This window comes from Cryptomeria japonica, chromosome 11 (assembly GCF_030272615.1).
Source record: "Cryptomeria japonica chromosome 11, Sugi_1.0, whole genome shotgun sequence".
NCBI lineage: Eukaryota > Viridiplantae > Streptophyta > Pinopsida > Cupressales > Cupressaceae > Cryptomeria > Cryptomeria japonica.
Window position 1 is genome coordinate 656,420,157 of NC_081415.1, and position 12,900 is coordinate 656,433,056.

A 12,900-nucleotide genomic window follows, 5' to 3' on the forward strand; every position below is an offset into this window, starting at 1 on the left:
AAAAGGATTCTCGGTGGGATGGGGGCTGGTTTTGGAGGAGATGGTCACTCAGGGCCGGAGGTTTGCATGGGGGTCAGCTATGTTGGCCCATTTATACAGGGGCCTGCATGAGGTAGTATACCTTGGTTACGGCAGTTTGTCAGCTGGCGTGACTTTATTACAGGTATGGTGCTGGGAGCATATTCCAGCAGCGAAGCCACTAGCAGACAGGGACAGGCCCGTAGGAGCAGCATATGCCTATGGATACAGGAGTCTAGTTGTCCAGCGCAAGCTAGGCAAACTAGAGCACTGGAGGAGGGTACTTGATGACATTAATACGGTCACATGGTGACCATATACAGGATGTGAGGTGTGGGCTGAGGATGGGCTGGAGATGCCCTTTGTATTCATGACCAGGTACTTGATCGGGAGGACCCCGTTCGTTATAGAGAGGTTTGTGGTTACCCAAGTTTTGAGGCAGTTTGGGCACCAGCAGGGTATTCCTCAGGGAGCGTGCCTATATGCACGGCGGCAGCAGGATGTAGCAGATTGGGGGCCGACCATTGATAGTATAGTGGTGGTGGAGGAGTTTGTGGGGTTGGCTAGGCAAATATGGGATTATGCCCCTGAGATTCAGGATGCAGGCATGATGGATGATTTTTCTCAATTGTTTGCTGCGTGGGCAGTGGCTAAGATTTCTGATCCTGAGGAGATGAGGCCAGCCTTTGATTCAGATGAGGAGGAGGGAGATGGAGGAGACGACGGAGATGATGGGGATGATGGAGGAGGAGGATGAGGGAGAGGAGCCACAGGGAGGCGGGGAGATAGAGGGAGGAGAGGGGATAGAGGTGTGGATAGAGTAGTGAGACAGGGGAGGATAGACAGGGGGAGAGGTGGATTGGCTATTGGAGCCGGGGGAGAGGGGAGAGTGGGGGAGGTGCTAGCTACGGTGGGGGGTGATGATGAGCCTAGGTGACTAGCTCAGAGGAGGAGGACAGATGTGCTCCCACCTCTAGCACCGAGGACAGGTTGAGTGGGAGGGGTTCCTCCAGCACAGGTACCACTACGGGTTCGGGTCCCTGGTCATATGGAGGATGCTCAGATCCGGACCTTGCAGATTACTGTTCAGCAGCTGCAGGCACAGATTTTGACCTATCAGCGGCAGATTTCTCAGTTGACCACTGAGCGAGATACCGATATAGAGCAGAGGGGATGAGCGGAGGTGGTGGTGGCGAGCATGCAGAGAGCAGCAGTGGGTGGTCCGATGAGAAACACCCTAAGAGAGCTGGCATTGAGAGCCCAAGAGGCAGAGTATTATCAGCAGCACTATGAGGCTGTAGTACCCAAGGACCAACGAGTACAGAGCTTTGCACAGTCGAGATCTAGTCGATCTCGAGCTACTAGGTCACGGTCTGAGAGCCGAGGTGTTACGGGGCCACCGAGACAGGACCCTCCTGGAGATCCAGGGGCGGGTGCATCTGGAGCGAGACCATCTCCGTCAGGGGATAGTCATACTTGAGAGACATGTTCTCTGTTGTATTTTTGAGCATTTTTATTCTTTGTACTGGACACAGTGTTTGACACATTTTGTACATTTGGATCATGTTGAGATATATATATATATATATTCGGCACCATTTGCTTTGATCATGTGATGTGTCTATATGGATGCATGTTATGTGGGCTATTTCGTTTCTTTATGATGATGCAATGCTTTAAATAGATGATATAATGTATGATGCAGGATGTATGTTTTTATATGCTGTGAGATGTATCTTGAAAATGAGATGTATGTTTTGATATGCAACTAAATGTAAAATGATATGTAAATATGTTTTAAATGAGATGCAGCTAATTAAAAAAAATGATATGCAACTTAATTAAAAAATGATATGCAACTAATTGTTTATGGAGCATCCTCGTTTTGCATTTGCCATCCGAGATAGCCGTTTGTTTTCTTTCTTTGTAGATATCATCATTGAGCATTTATTGATTTTTGGATATGTTGAAAATTTATACAAGCATAATGGTATAATTGAACCATAATGCCCTGAGAAAAATTTACATGATTTTTGATTTTGCAAGATAGCACAAGTGTCAAGGTATAATTGAACCAGGACAGCCTGAGTGCGTATTGCGTAAACAGACAAGATTAGATCATTTGTATGCGTGAAGTAGAATCAGGCCTTCAGTGATATTCGACGTATCACGTCTCGAGGCATGTATTCACACAGTACAAGTGATCGCCTCCCAGACAGAAGACTAAGAAAATATTGGAGTTTCCCCACGATCTCTAGCTGTGAAGCTTTTAGTGAGACAAGGAAGAGAATCCCATAATTCAAAAAGTTCAAAATGCAAAACTAGTCAAGACTTTATGCAAGAATGCAACATTTAGTACTTCAGAAAATCATCCATCCTTGGTATTTTTGTGAATTGTTTTGTTTTGGTTTTTGCGATAAAGTGTAGTTTTGTTTGTTGGATGTCAAGCTGTTGAGTTTTGCAGATAACCTTGATGTCTTGAATGGTTGCAAGTTTTTGAACAAGTGAATGCCCCTAGCTGAGTGTGCCTCTTGATAGGAATTTGTACAGTGATTTCCAAGCCATGGTGGAGTTGTGGTAAGAGGATAGGCATAGACAAACCAGGACAGTGACTACGCTAAGTATGTCTTGAATGAATATTTGCTAAGTGTCGGGCGATGGCCAATAGTGTTTTGATGGATAAAATGGCATGGAAATAGATAGAGGAGCCGTTCTTTCACAAGAGCACCTGTTTACCAGGTTTTCACCATTTGTTTTTATTGTACTTTGTTTTTGCTTTTTCTGGATTTTTTTTTTTTTTTTGGCTTTTTCCGTGCACTAGGCTACTTAAGTGTAGTACCTCTTTAGATGGATGCTTTTAGTTGGTTCGTTGAGCACATCTCCTTCAGAATTTGTTAGCTAATAGGCATTTGATCCATAGACTGATATGATAACATAGGGACCCAACCAGTTAGGTTCAAATTTCCCTTTCTTTTCTCGATCTTGCTGATTTCTTGGATTTTCTTTGAGGACTAGGTCACCAACCTTGAAGTTGCAGGGAATGACCTTGTGATTGTAGCTCCTGCACATGCGTTGTTGATATGCTTTGAGATGAGTGTAAGCATGTTGGTGTCTTTCATCTAATAGTTCAAGTTCTTGCAGTCGGTTAACTCGATACTCTTCATCTGGGATTAGGCCTTTCAAAGAGACTCTGAGAGATGGGATTTCTACCTCCAGGGGTAAAATGGCTTCTGATCCATATACCAATGAGTATGGTGTTGCTCCTGTAGGTGTGCAGATGCTGGTTCTGTATGCCCAAAGTGCTAGATTGAGTTGTATGTGCCAATCTTTGCCTGCATCATTCACTGTTTTCTTGAGGATTTTCAGTATTGTCTTGTTAGATGTTTCCGCTTGACCATTTCCCTGTGGGTAATATGGTGTAGAGAATCGATGTTGGATTTTGAATTTTTCACATAGTTCTTGGACATCTTGATTCTTGAAGGGTCGTCCATTATTTGTGATGATTGAACTTGGAATACCATATCTGCAAATCAGATAATTGAGGATAAAAGAGGCAATTTGATTCCGTGTCACTGTGGTCATGGGAACTGCTTCTATCCATTTGGTAAAGTATTTTGTTGTTGTTATAATGAACTTATGTCCATTTGAGGATGAAGGATGAATTTTGCCAACCAGGTCTAGTCCCCACTGACAAAAGGGCCAGGATGTTGTAAATGGCTGCAGTTCCTGTGCTGGTGCATGTATCAGATTGCCATGGATCTGGCATTTAGGACATTTCTTGGCGAAGTGATATGAGTCTTTTTCCATTGTAGGCCAGTAGTATCCCATTCGTAGAAGCTTTTTAGCAAGAGTAGTACCACTTGAATGTGTGCCACAAATACCTTCATGAAGCTCGTGTAAAGCAGAATTGGAATCATTACGATCAAGGCAATGAAGAAGAGTACCATCGAGACCTCGACGATACAAAGTATCGGCAGTAAGGGTGTAACAGGCAGCTTGTCAGATAAAGTTATGTTTTTGGTTACAGGATTGGTCAATTGGTAAGATATTGTGCTTGAGGTAGTCGTATATTGGTCCATATAACAGAGAATCTGAACTAGTCAAGGCATAGATAACCTGGGATTCAGAGTGGTCATAGGCGGGGGAGAACAGTTGCTCTACCAGGAACTCGTAACGACTCTGTTGCTCTAGAATTTGTAGTAGTGAAGCGATAGTAGCCATTGCATCGGCTGCTTTGTTGTTCAACCTTGGTATTTGTTCGAAGGTGATGTGCAAAAAATACTGTTTGAAGTCATCCACCATTCGTTTGTAGGGTAGGAGTTTGTCATCCTTTGTCTGATAGTTGTTGTTGATTTGATTGATGACTAGTTGTGAGTCTCCATAGACCTTTAACTCTGTGATTTTCCATTCGATGGCCATTTTGATGCCTATGACCAGTGCCTCATATTTAGCCACATTATTTGCACATGGAAACATAAGCCTATATGATCTTGGTATAGTGTGTCCTTCAGGAGTGATGAACAGAATGCCAGCCCCTGAACCATGTTGTGTATAGGATCCGTCAAAGTATAGGGTCCATTGTTTAGTAGAAAGAGCAAGAACATCCCTGTCCAAAAATTCGATCTCCATGGTGTGTTTGCCTGGTAGTGGTGCTTCAGCCAACTGATTTGCAATTGCTTGTCCCTTGATGGCTCGTCTTTCTGTGTATTGGATGTCAAATTCACTGAGAATCATGACTCATTTAGCCAATCATCCTGTAAGAGTGGCCTTGCTGAGTAGATATTTGAGAGGATCAATTTTTGCTACTAGTTTAATAGTGTGTGCTAGCATATAATGTCGGAACTTCTAGGATGCAAAGACCACTGTTAGGCAAGCCTTTTCAATGAATGTATAGTTGAGTTCATAGCCATTCAATGTCCAATTGATGTAATATATGGCACGTTCCTTCCCTTGTTGATCTTCTTGTGCCAATAGTGCCCCCAGCGATATATCTGTTGTTGAGATATATAAGATAAGAGACTTTCCTACGACTGGTGGTACCAGAACTGGTGGATTCATCAGGTACTGTTTGATTTGGTAAAAAGATTCTGCACACTTGGCTTCCCATTTAAATGGTACATTTTTGTGTAGTAAATGGTTAAATGGTAGACTTTTATCTGCTAGCTGAGCGATGAATCACCTGATTGATTGAAGTCATCCTTGTAGAGATCTGAATTGACTGATATTCTATGGTGGTGGCATGTCCATAATGGCATGTACCTTTGCTGGATCAACTTCAATACCTTTAGCTGAGACTATGTAGCCTAGTAACTTGCCTGATGTAACCCCAAAGACACACTTCTTAGGGTTGAGCCTGACTTGGAATTTCTCCAATCGATCAAAGATCTTTGTTAGGATGTTGAGATGTTCTTCTCTGGTGAAGGATTTAGCTAGTAAATCATCCACATAGTCTTCCATAAATGTATGCATCATATCATGGAATATTGTGGTCATTGCGCTTTGATAAGTGACCCCTGCATTCTTTAAGCCAAAAGGCATAACATTCCAATAGTACGTTCCCCAAGGACAGGTGAACGTGGTTTTATCTTGATCTTCAGGAGCTATTTTGATTTGATTATAGCCTGAGAAACCGTCCATTAGTGAGAGCATTGCATGGCCTGCTGTAAGATCTACAATTATGTCGATACTTGGCAGAGGAAAGTCATCTTTTGGACAGGCTTTGTTGACATCTCTGAAGTCAGTGCATATTCTGATACTACCATCTGGTTTTGATACTGGAACAATGTTAGAAATCCACTCTGCATAGTCAATGGGTCGAATGAATCCGATGTCTAATAATTTTTTAAGTTCAGTTTTGACCATGAGTGCCACCTGTGGATTCATCTTTGCTTGATTGGTTTAACTCTTGTAGAAATGGACAAGTGATGCATGATTAAGTGTGGATCCACCCCAGGCATATCAGCATAGGACCAAGCAAAGTTAATTTGTTGTTCTTTAAAGAAGATGATGAATGCTGATCTTTCTTCCTCTGTCAGGGATTCTGCAAGGTGTATGTTTCTGGTTGTTTCTATGGTACCAATGTTGATTGATTGAGTGGGCTCAATCAAAATGGGTGATCGCTCATGAAAGTGTTCAGGAAGAGTGTCAAGTCTCCCATCATTAGGTGCCTTAAAAAGGTTTTCACCCTCAGATGCGTCCTTTATTTTTACTTTTTTGTGATCTAGAGCTGCCATTGACTGGTTTTCAGCATCAAATCCTTTATTTGGTGTATTTTTGCGACTGAGAGACTTGGCACTCCCTGATTGATAGACATCGTTATTTTGATCACTGGTAGAGCCTGTTTCCAGATTTATGGTACATAGGTAATAGATAATAGATTCATCATCTGGGAAAATTGGTATATCATGGATTTCAGGTTCATCCCAGTCGATGAGGTCAGGAAAGACAAGTGGTAAGGAATCATTAGGTGGATTAAGTTCGGCTACTGTGAGTGTTAGGACAGAGGTTTCATCGTGATGGGTCTTGTTTTTAAAGAAGTCCATGATTTCGTCAAGGTCTTCAATGGTATTACCTTCCACATAGACTTGTTCATAATGTTTCTGTTCGCTTTCCATGGCGTTGTAGATATTCTGCGGTCCAAATTCAAGAGGTCTATCTTTTGCGTTATGTTCTTCTTGAGAAAGAGATATAGAATCAGTATCATTAGGGATATTTGTAGTAGCATTGGAGTAGGTACCCCATTCATATTCATTGGAATCTGTCTCATAGGCATCATCCCAGATTCTATCTGTGCTGTAAACAGGTATGTTGTATGGTGAAAACAAATCTTTGATGATGGATACCATTTTGATGGTTTGTGTTGATTCTGTATCAGATCTGTCTTCTACTTACTGGATTTGTTCATAGACTGTGCTTCCTCGGGGAGGAATAACGATATCTGGAGATGACATGATTTGTTCATGAGACATTGGTGTTTGAATATGAGCTACTGCTGCAGATAGGGCCTTCTTATGACTTAGAAGCTTTCCCTGATGCAACTTCTGATCCTGACGTTCTCGTGCCTTGCGGATTATTTCTGCTGATTCAAAGAGTGCTTCCTGCCAGGATTCTTCTTTGTACTTCTTCTTTGCCTTCCATTGAGGTTTTGTAGTTGTGTGTGGTGGTCGTTTTAATAGGAACGTGAGTTTAGAACCCAACCCTGCTTTGTTTCGACTAGGTTGTGAAGGAAGATCTATAGGTTCAGTGACTCCTTCTTTGTGTTTCCCAATAGGTCATTTACCGCCATATCCCATTTGCTTCATGATTAAGTAGCCTTTTCCATACAGGTGTGTTGGTAGAACAATATCCAGAGCGGCTTCTCTATGATCTTCTTCCTCATCTTTGTATAACCAGCTAAGAATTTCCTTGTCTTCTATTTCATGTGCTAGAGTACCCAATTGGATGAAGGTACCATCAAATTTAGTGATGGGCTGAGTGGCCAGATGTGTTGATGTAGTAGGCAAACCATGCGATCTAGGTGATGTTGGCAATTTGGCCAAACATAAAGGCTCCAAAGAGTATTCTCCCATGCCTTGGTCTTGGATTTGCATTTTCTGTTTGAAGTCTCCCGATAAGGAGTTGGATTTGGCTGTTAGTGGATCTGATGTTGAAGATCGCTGCTTTTCTCTATTATGAGGAACCAAACTGTCTTGGGCTGCCCCCATTGCGTTGCAATGTTGAAATGGATTATGATCAGCTGATATGGAGATTTCTTGTCCATCATTAGGAAACTTGACACACTGGTGATAGGTAGAAGGTACTTCTTGCATTTCATGTATCCAAGGGCGTCCTAACAAGATATTGTAGGTTAGATCTATGTCTAAGACTTGACATATAGTATCCTTTTGTACTGGTCCTACTTGAATAGGTAATATCAATGTTCCTTTAGAGGACCTTTCCTCATCATCATATGCCTTTATGGTGATCTTTTTGCAAGGATCAATAGATTCTTCTGAGAAGCCTAATGCATGGATAAGATTTAAAGTACATATATTAAGTCCGACTCCTTCATCTATTAAGACTCTTTTTACTCGGTGTTTGCAAACAATGACTTCAATATGGAGAGGAGTATTATGTGGATGACTCAAGGAAGTATTGTCATGCTCTGAGAAGGTGAGTTTATGAGGTCCTGTCATATGGGCGACCATGGCTTGAAATCTATCTGTATCCAGATTTTGAGGTACATTTGTTTCCAATAGCGCTTGCTCCAATATGTCTTTGTGCTTTGGTGATAGTTTCAATAATTCCAGGATAGATATCTGAGTTGGAGTCTTGCGTAGTTGGCTAACCAAGTCATATTGGATTTTTGGTGTGGTAGTTGTAGGTGCAGTATGTCCCTTCAAGACATATTTTTGAGTTCGAGTCGTTACATTGACAGATTCATGATCATGCCGATCTCGAATGGTGATGACATTGACTTGATGATCTTCAGCTGATATTTGGTTGATGGTGTTGTTGTAGATGTGATTAATACGAGCTCCGTGTGTATCATCTGAGGTTGATACTCCATCTTTGTTGTAATTTGGGAGAGGATTTTTGAAGGCTCCATGATCACCATTTGTTTTGAGACCATCCACTGTTAAGTCACCTCGATCAATCATGTCCTGTACGATGTGTTTCAATCTCATGCACTCGTTTGTTCTATGACCCTTGTTGCGATGGAAATCACAATAGTGTGAATCATTCCACCAAGGTGGTTTGATTGGGGGTTCATAGTTGTTGATTGGAGGCAAAGAAAGAATCTTGTTTGCCAAAAGTTCTCTGAATGCAGATTCTAATGATTGTCCCAGTGGTGTGAAGATACGCTTTTGGAAATTGTTCATGTTGTTGCGTGAATTGTTGTGAGGTCCTGGATTCATGTTCTTGCTTTGAGTATCGTTGGTGTTGTTTGTGTTGAGTTGTCCTTGATCGGTGTTTGGTGCATATGTGTTAGCACTGGGAGTAGCATTTTTTGGATTTTTCATATTTTGAGGATTTCCAGATAATGCAAGCACTGGTTGCTTAGATTTGGGATCATATGATTCATTGTTGCCTTCGTTTTTGTTTCGAGCCCAAAATCGAGATTTGTCAAGGTTGGTGTTGTTCTGATTATTGTAGTTTGATGAGTTTGTTCCTTCCTTGTAGAATTTGAGTGTTCCCTTTTTGACACAGGCTTCCTCTACTTGAATGTCATTTTCAATCAATTTAGAGAAATATGGTATGCATTGAAGTTTTAGTCTGTAACTCATTTCGCCATTTAAGTTATCGATGAAGATTTCCATTTTCTCCTTTTCAGGAATATCTTGAGGATATCTGGATACCATACGTTGCCAGCGTTGAAGGAATACCATGAACATTTCATTGTTCTTTTGTTTGGTGTTGCAAACATCTAGCATGGTTATGGCATGTTGGATGTTGTAGGAATAGTGGGTTATGAATTTGTTAACCAACTCATCAAATGATCTAACAGGTGGCAAAATTTTGGATAACCATTCCATGGTTTGCCCTCCCAAGCTTTTGGGGAATAACCTCATCAAATAGGTGTCATCATGAGCAAATTCAAGGCTCAGTGTGCAAAATTCTCGAACATGATCTCGGGGATCACTTTTCCCATCATATTTATCAAATTTGGGAACGTCTGAGTTTGGAGGAAAACGCACCATGTTAAATCTTCTATCAAATGGATAAAGACAGATTTCGTTTAAAGAGTACCTTACTATTGCCCTTGTTGCATATATTGTATTTGCCTTTGCAACATTTGCATTTGTTGAGTAAGAGCAACCAAAGGCGCATTATCTTGCCGAGGGAAGAGTTCTTCCCTCGTATTTGTTCTTAATTGAAAAGGTGTGGTAAATGGTATATTTTGCTCTGGTGTTTCTAGCTCAGGTATATGCATTTCTGGTATGCATTGTTCTGGAATGTGTTGCTCAGGTATATGTTGTTCAAAGTTATGGTTTTCTTCTTCTCTTTGTTGTTCTTGATAGGCATATTGTTGAGATCCTATTTTAAAGATGTTGGGATCTAAATCTTCGGGAAGTTTAACGCATTTACTCGTAAGCATGAGCAGATATTTTTCTTTGTCCTTTTCCATGAGCTTTTCTACAAGCTTTTGGAATGAAGGGTTTTCTTGACATTCCCGAAGAAGTGCTTCAGTAATTTCAGGTTCTTCTACGGGTGGAACTTCAAAAAGATTTGATAATCTGCGATTCATACTTGATTCTGCGTGTGTCTCACTTTCTTTGTTCTTTTGAGAGCAAGTAACAGGCATTTTAGTAGAAACTCTCAGTGATGAAAGGGACAAAAGCCTCGTTAATATGTTTCTTGGGTGTTGGTGGTTCTTGTCGAGATGTGTTATAAGTGATACAATTGTCGGGCAAGAATGCGAGATTGATTTTTCCGCTGCGGTTTATGGTTTGATTAAAAGCAAACTTTTGACAGTATGCTCTTGTTTTCAAGGATTCTTTGTCAAATTCACTAGATTTGTTTTGGATATAACATTTGATGTGATGAAGAAATACCCGATGAGATTTGAAGAGTTGACGATTGATGTACAAAAACTTATTTCTCTTGATGAATTTGGAAAAACTAGGTTGTTGTTTCTTCAACGTGATGTTACGATAGAGGTTCTTTCTTCTCAGAATAAGGGGATTAGTCATGATGAGTGATCAATGGTTTCCTTTGATTGGTTTGGATTCAGTTGATTCTTGTTTTTTTTTTTAAATTTCAAATCTTACTCTATCAAAGTGAAGGCTTTTAGATGCCCCTTCATGACAAAGCGTGTCAAATGATATGGATAAAAGCTTCCCGATCTAGAAACTTGATTTGACAATTTGAAAATTCTAAACAAGTGTTTTGAGATAAAAATCCGTAAGGTGGTAAAGGATTCTATTGATACTGATGATGAGATTTTCGGATTATAATAGGAGAGACATCCTCTATTGCGCGATTCATTTAGGATTCTGACAACATTCATTTTGACACAAATTTAGCTCAAGAATTAGTTTTAGTGGTTTGTTTTTGTCACTCTGGTTTGATGAAAAATGATGTTGATGAAAAATGCTTATAAAAATGTTTTTGAAAATTTCAAAAAATTTCTCAGTTTTGCCCTCTATTTTTTTGTTTTTGATCATGCGCTAGAATAGAGTCTACATGCGCTACTGAAATTTCTCTATGCGCTAAAATAATAACAACACGCGCTAGGCTGCCCCCAAACACGCGCTAAAGTTTTTGGACTGTTAAAATTGTTTTTGCAGCTGTTGAAAAAGCTATGCGCTATCCTGGGTCTGTGAAGCGCTACTGTTGGACTTTATGCGCTAATGTTTGGTCTCCACGTGCTAAGCTATTGCTTACACGCGCTAGACTATTTTTTGGATGCGCTAAAGGATTTTACATTGTTTTGTCTTAAGATGAAACGCTACTGTTTTGAACCAACGCACTAACTTGAGGTTTGGATGCACTAACAGAAGTACTCTACGCTCTAAGAAGTTGCTCTTATGCGCTAAACTGCCCTGATTGAGTTTTCTATGAATTTTGAAATTTTGTTGCGAATTTTTCAAGCTTGATGGATGATTTTCTGAAGTAACAAATGTAAGCACAGCATAAAAAGTACAACCATTTTGCCTAATCTAACAAAAAGTGTATGTTCTGTGAGGATGTGTTCAAATCCCCAACGTTTTAACAGGTTTTGATACAAACAAGACACTTCAGAAAGACTCTTTAGTCAAGGGTCATAAATAACATCATAGCCCACTAGTCTCGATACTCCGTCAGCTCAAACAGCCGTGTCACCCCCTAGAGGGCACCTATTTTTTTGCCTTTTGCCAGAAATTAACTCAAAGTGAATCACTTCATAGTTGAGTAGTTATCTTGGGAGATATATGGTGAGTAATCTTGGGGGTGGATTCTTCCCCACCCTTGCACTATGATGTTATAAATGTCTGGTTACTGACTCGGCTCAAAGTTTCTATTTCTATGGTTCATAATCAGGCTTCTCGTTCAGCCGTCAGTGATAAACTCCCTCAGGAGGCTTCCCAACCTTTAGAACAAAGGCTTTACGTATCTCAAGGATACTAGGGGAAGGCTAATCACTGCGCGCAACCGTTGAAAAAGACTTTCGTCACTTTCCACATTTGATTAAAGTGGGTTGGAATTCTTGGCGTCAAAGTCATTCTCCACTTAGGTCGTTCCCTTCACACCGGCCATAAATGGCTTTAAGAGTTGATTCCAACTCCTCGGGAAGGTAGGCCTACTAAAAGATGTAATGCTTGAAGTATAGAAAGCTGTAAGAGTGGGCTGGATTTTTGATCACCCAGTTAAGGGGAGAGCATATTCCTTCCACTTTCGAGACAAAGCAATCAAGTTGGTTTATTTTATCCTTTCAATTCAGTGATTTGCTAAAAATCTATGTGGAGATGTTGCTTCACAAAAACATGGTGTTCATTTTATTCTTTCAAAGCAATGATTTTCTAATCTATGAAAAGGAATTTTGGTCAACAAAGTAAATTCGATGTTTTGGTCAGCAAAAGAAATCGCTTAAAAGGGGAAGATCTTCCCTCTTTAGTTGTAACTGACTCTGGACATGTGTGATTCTTTTACTTTACAGAAATTTGAAGTGAATCCTTTTATGCACCAAAGGAAGGTGAAGTTCGTTTTAAATCCCTTTGTTTGCAAAACTGAAAATTCTACTTGTTCCTTTTAAAGCCCAAAATGAAAATTTTGCCCTCTTGTGAAAAGCAGGAAATATTGTTTTTTTTGTGATTCGTTTTATAGCCCAAATAAGGTGAGTTCAATTTTATTTAACTAGAATTAAAAAGACTTTAAATTTTAACTAACTTGAACAAGCTAGTAAAATTTAAACAATTTATA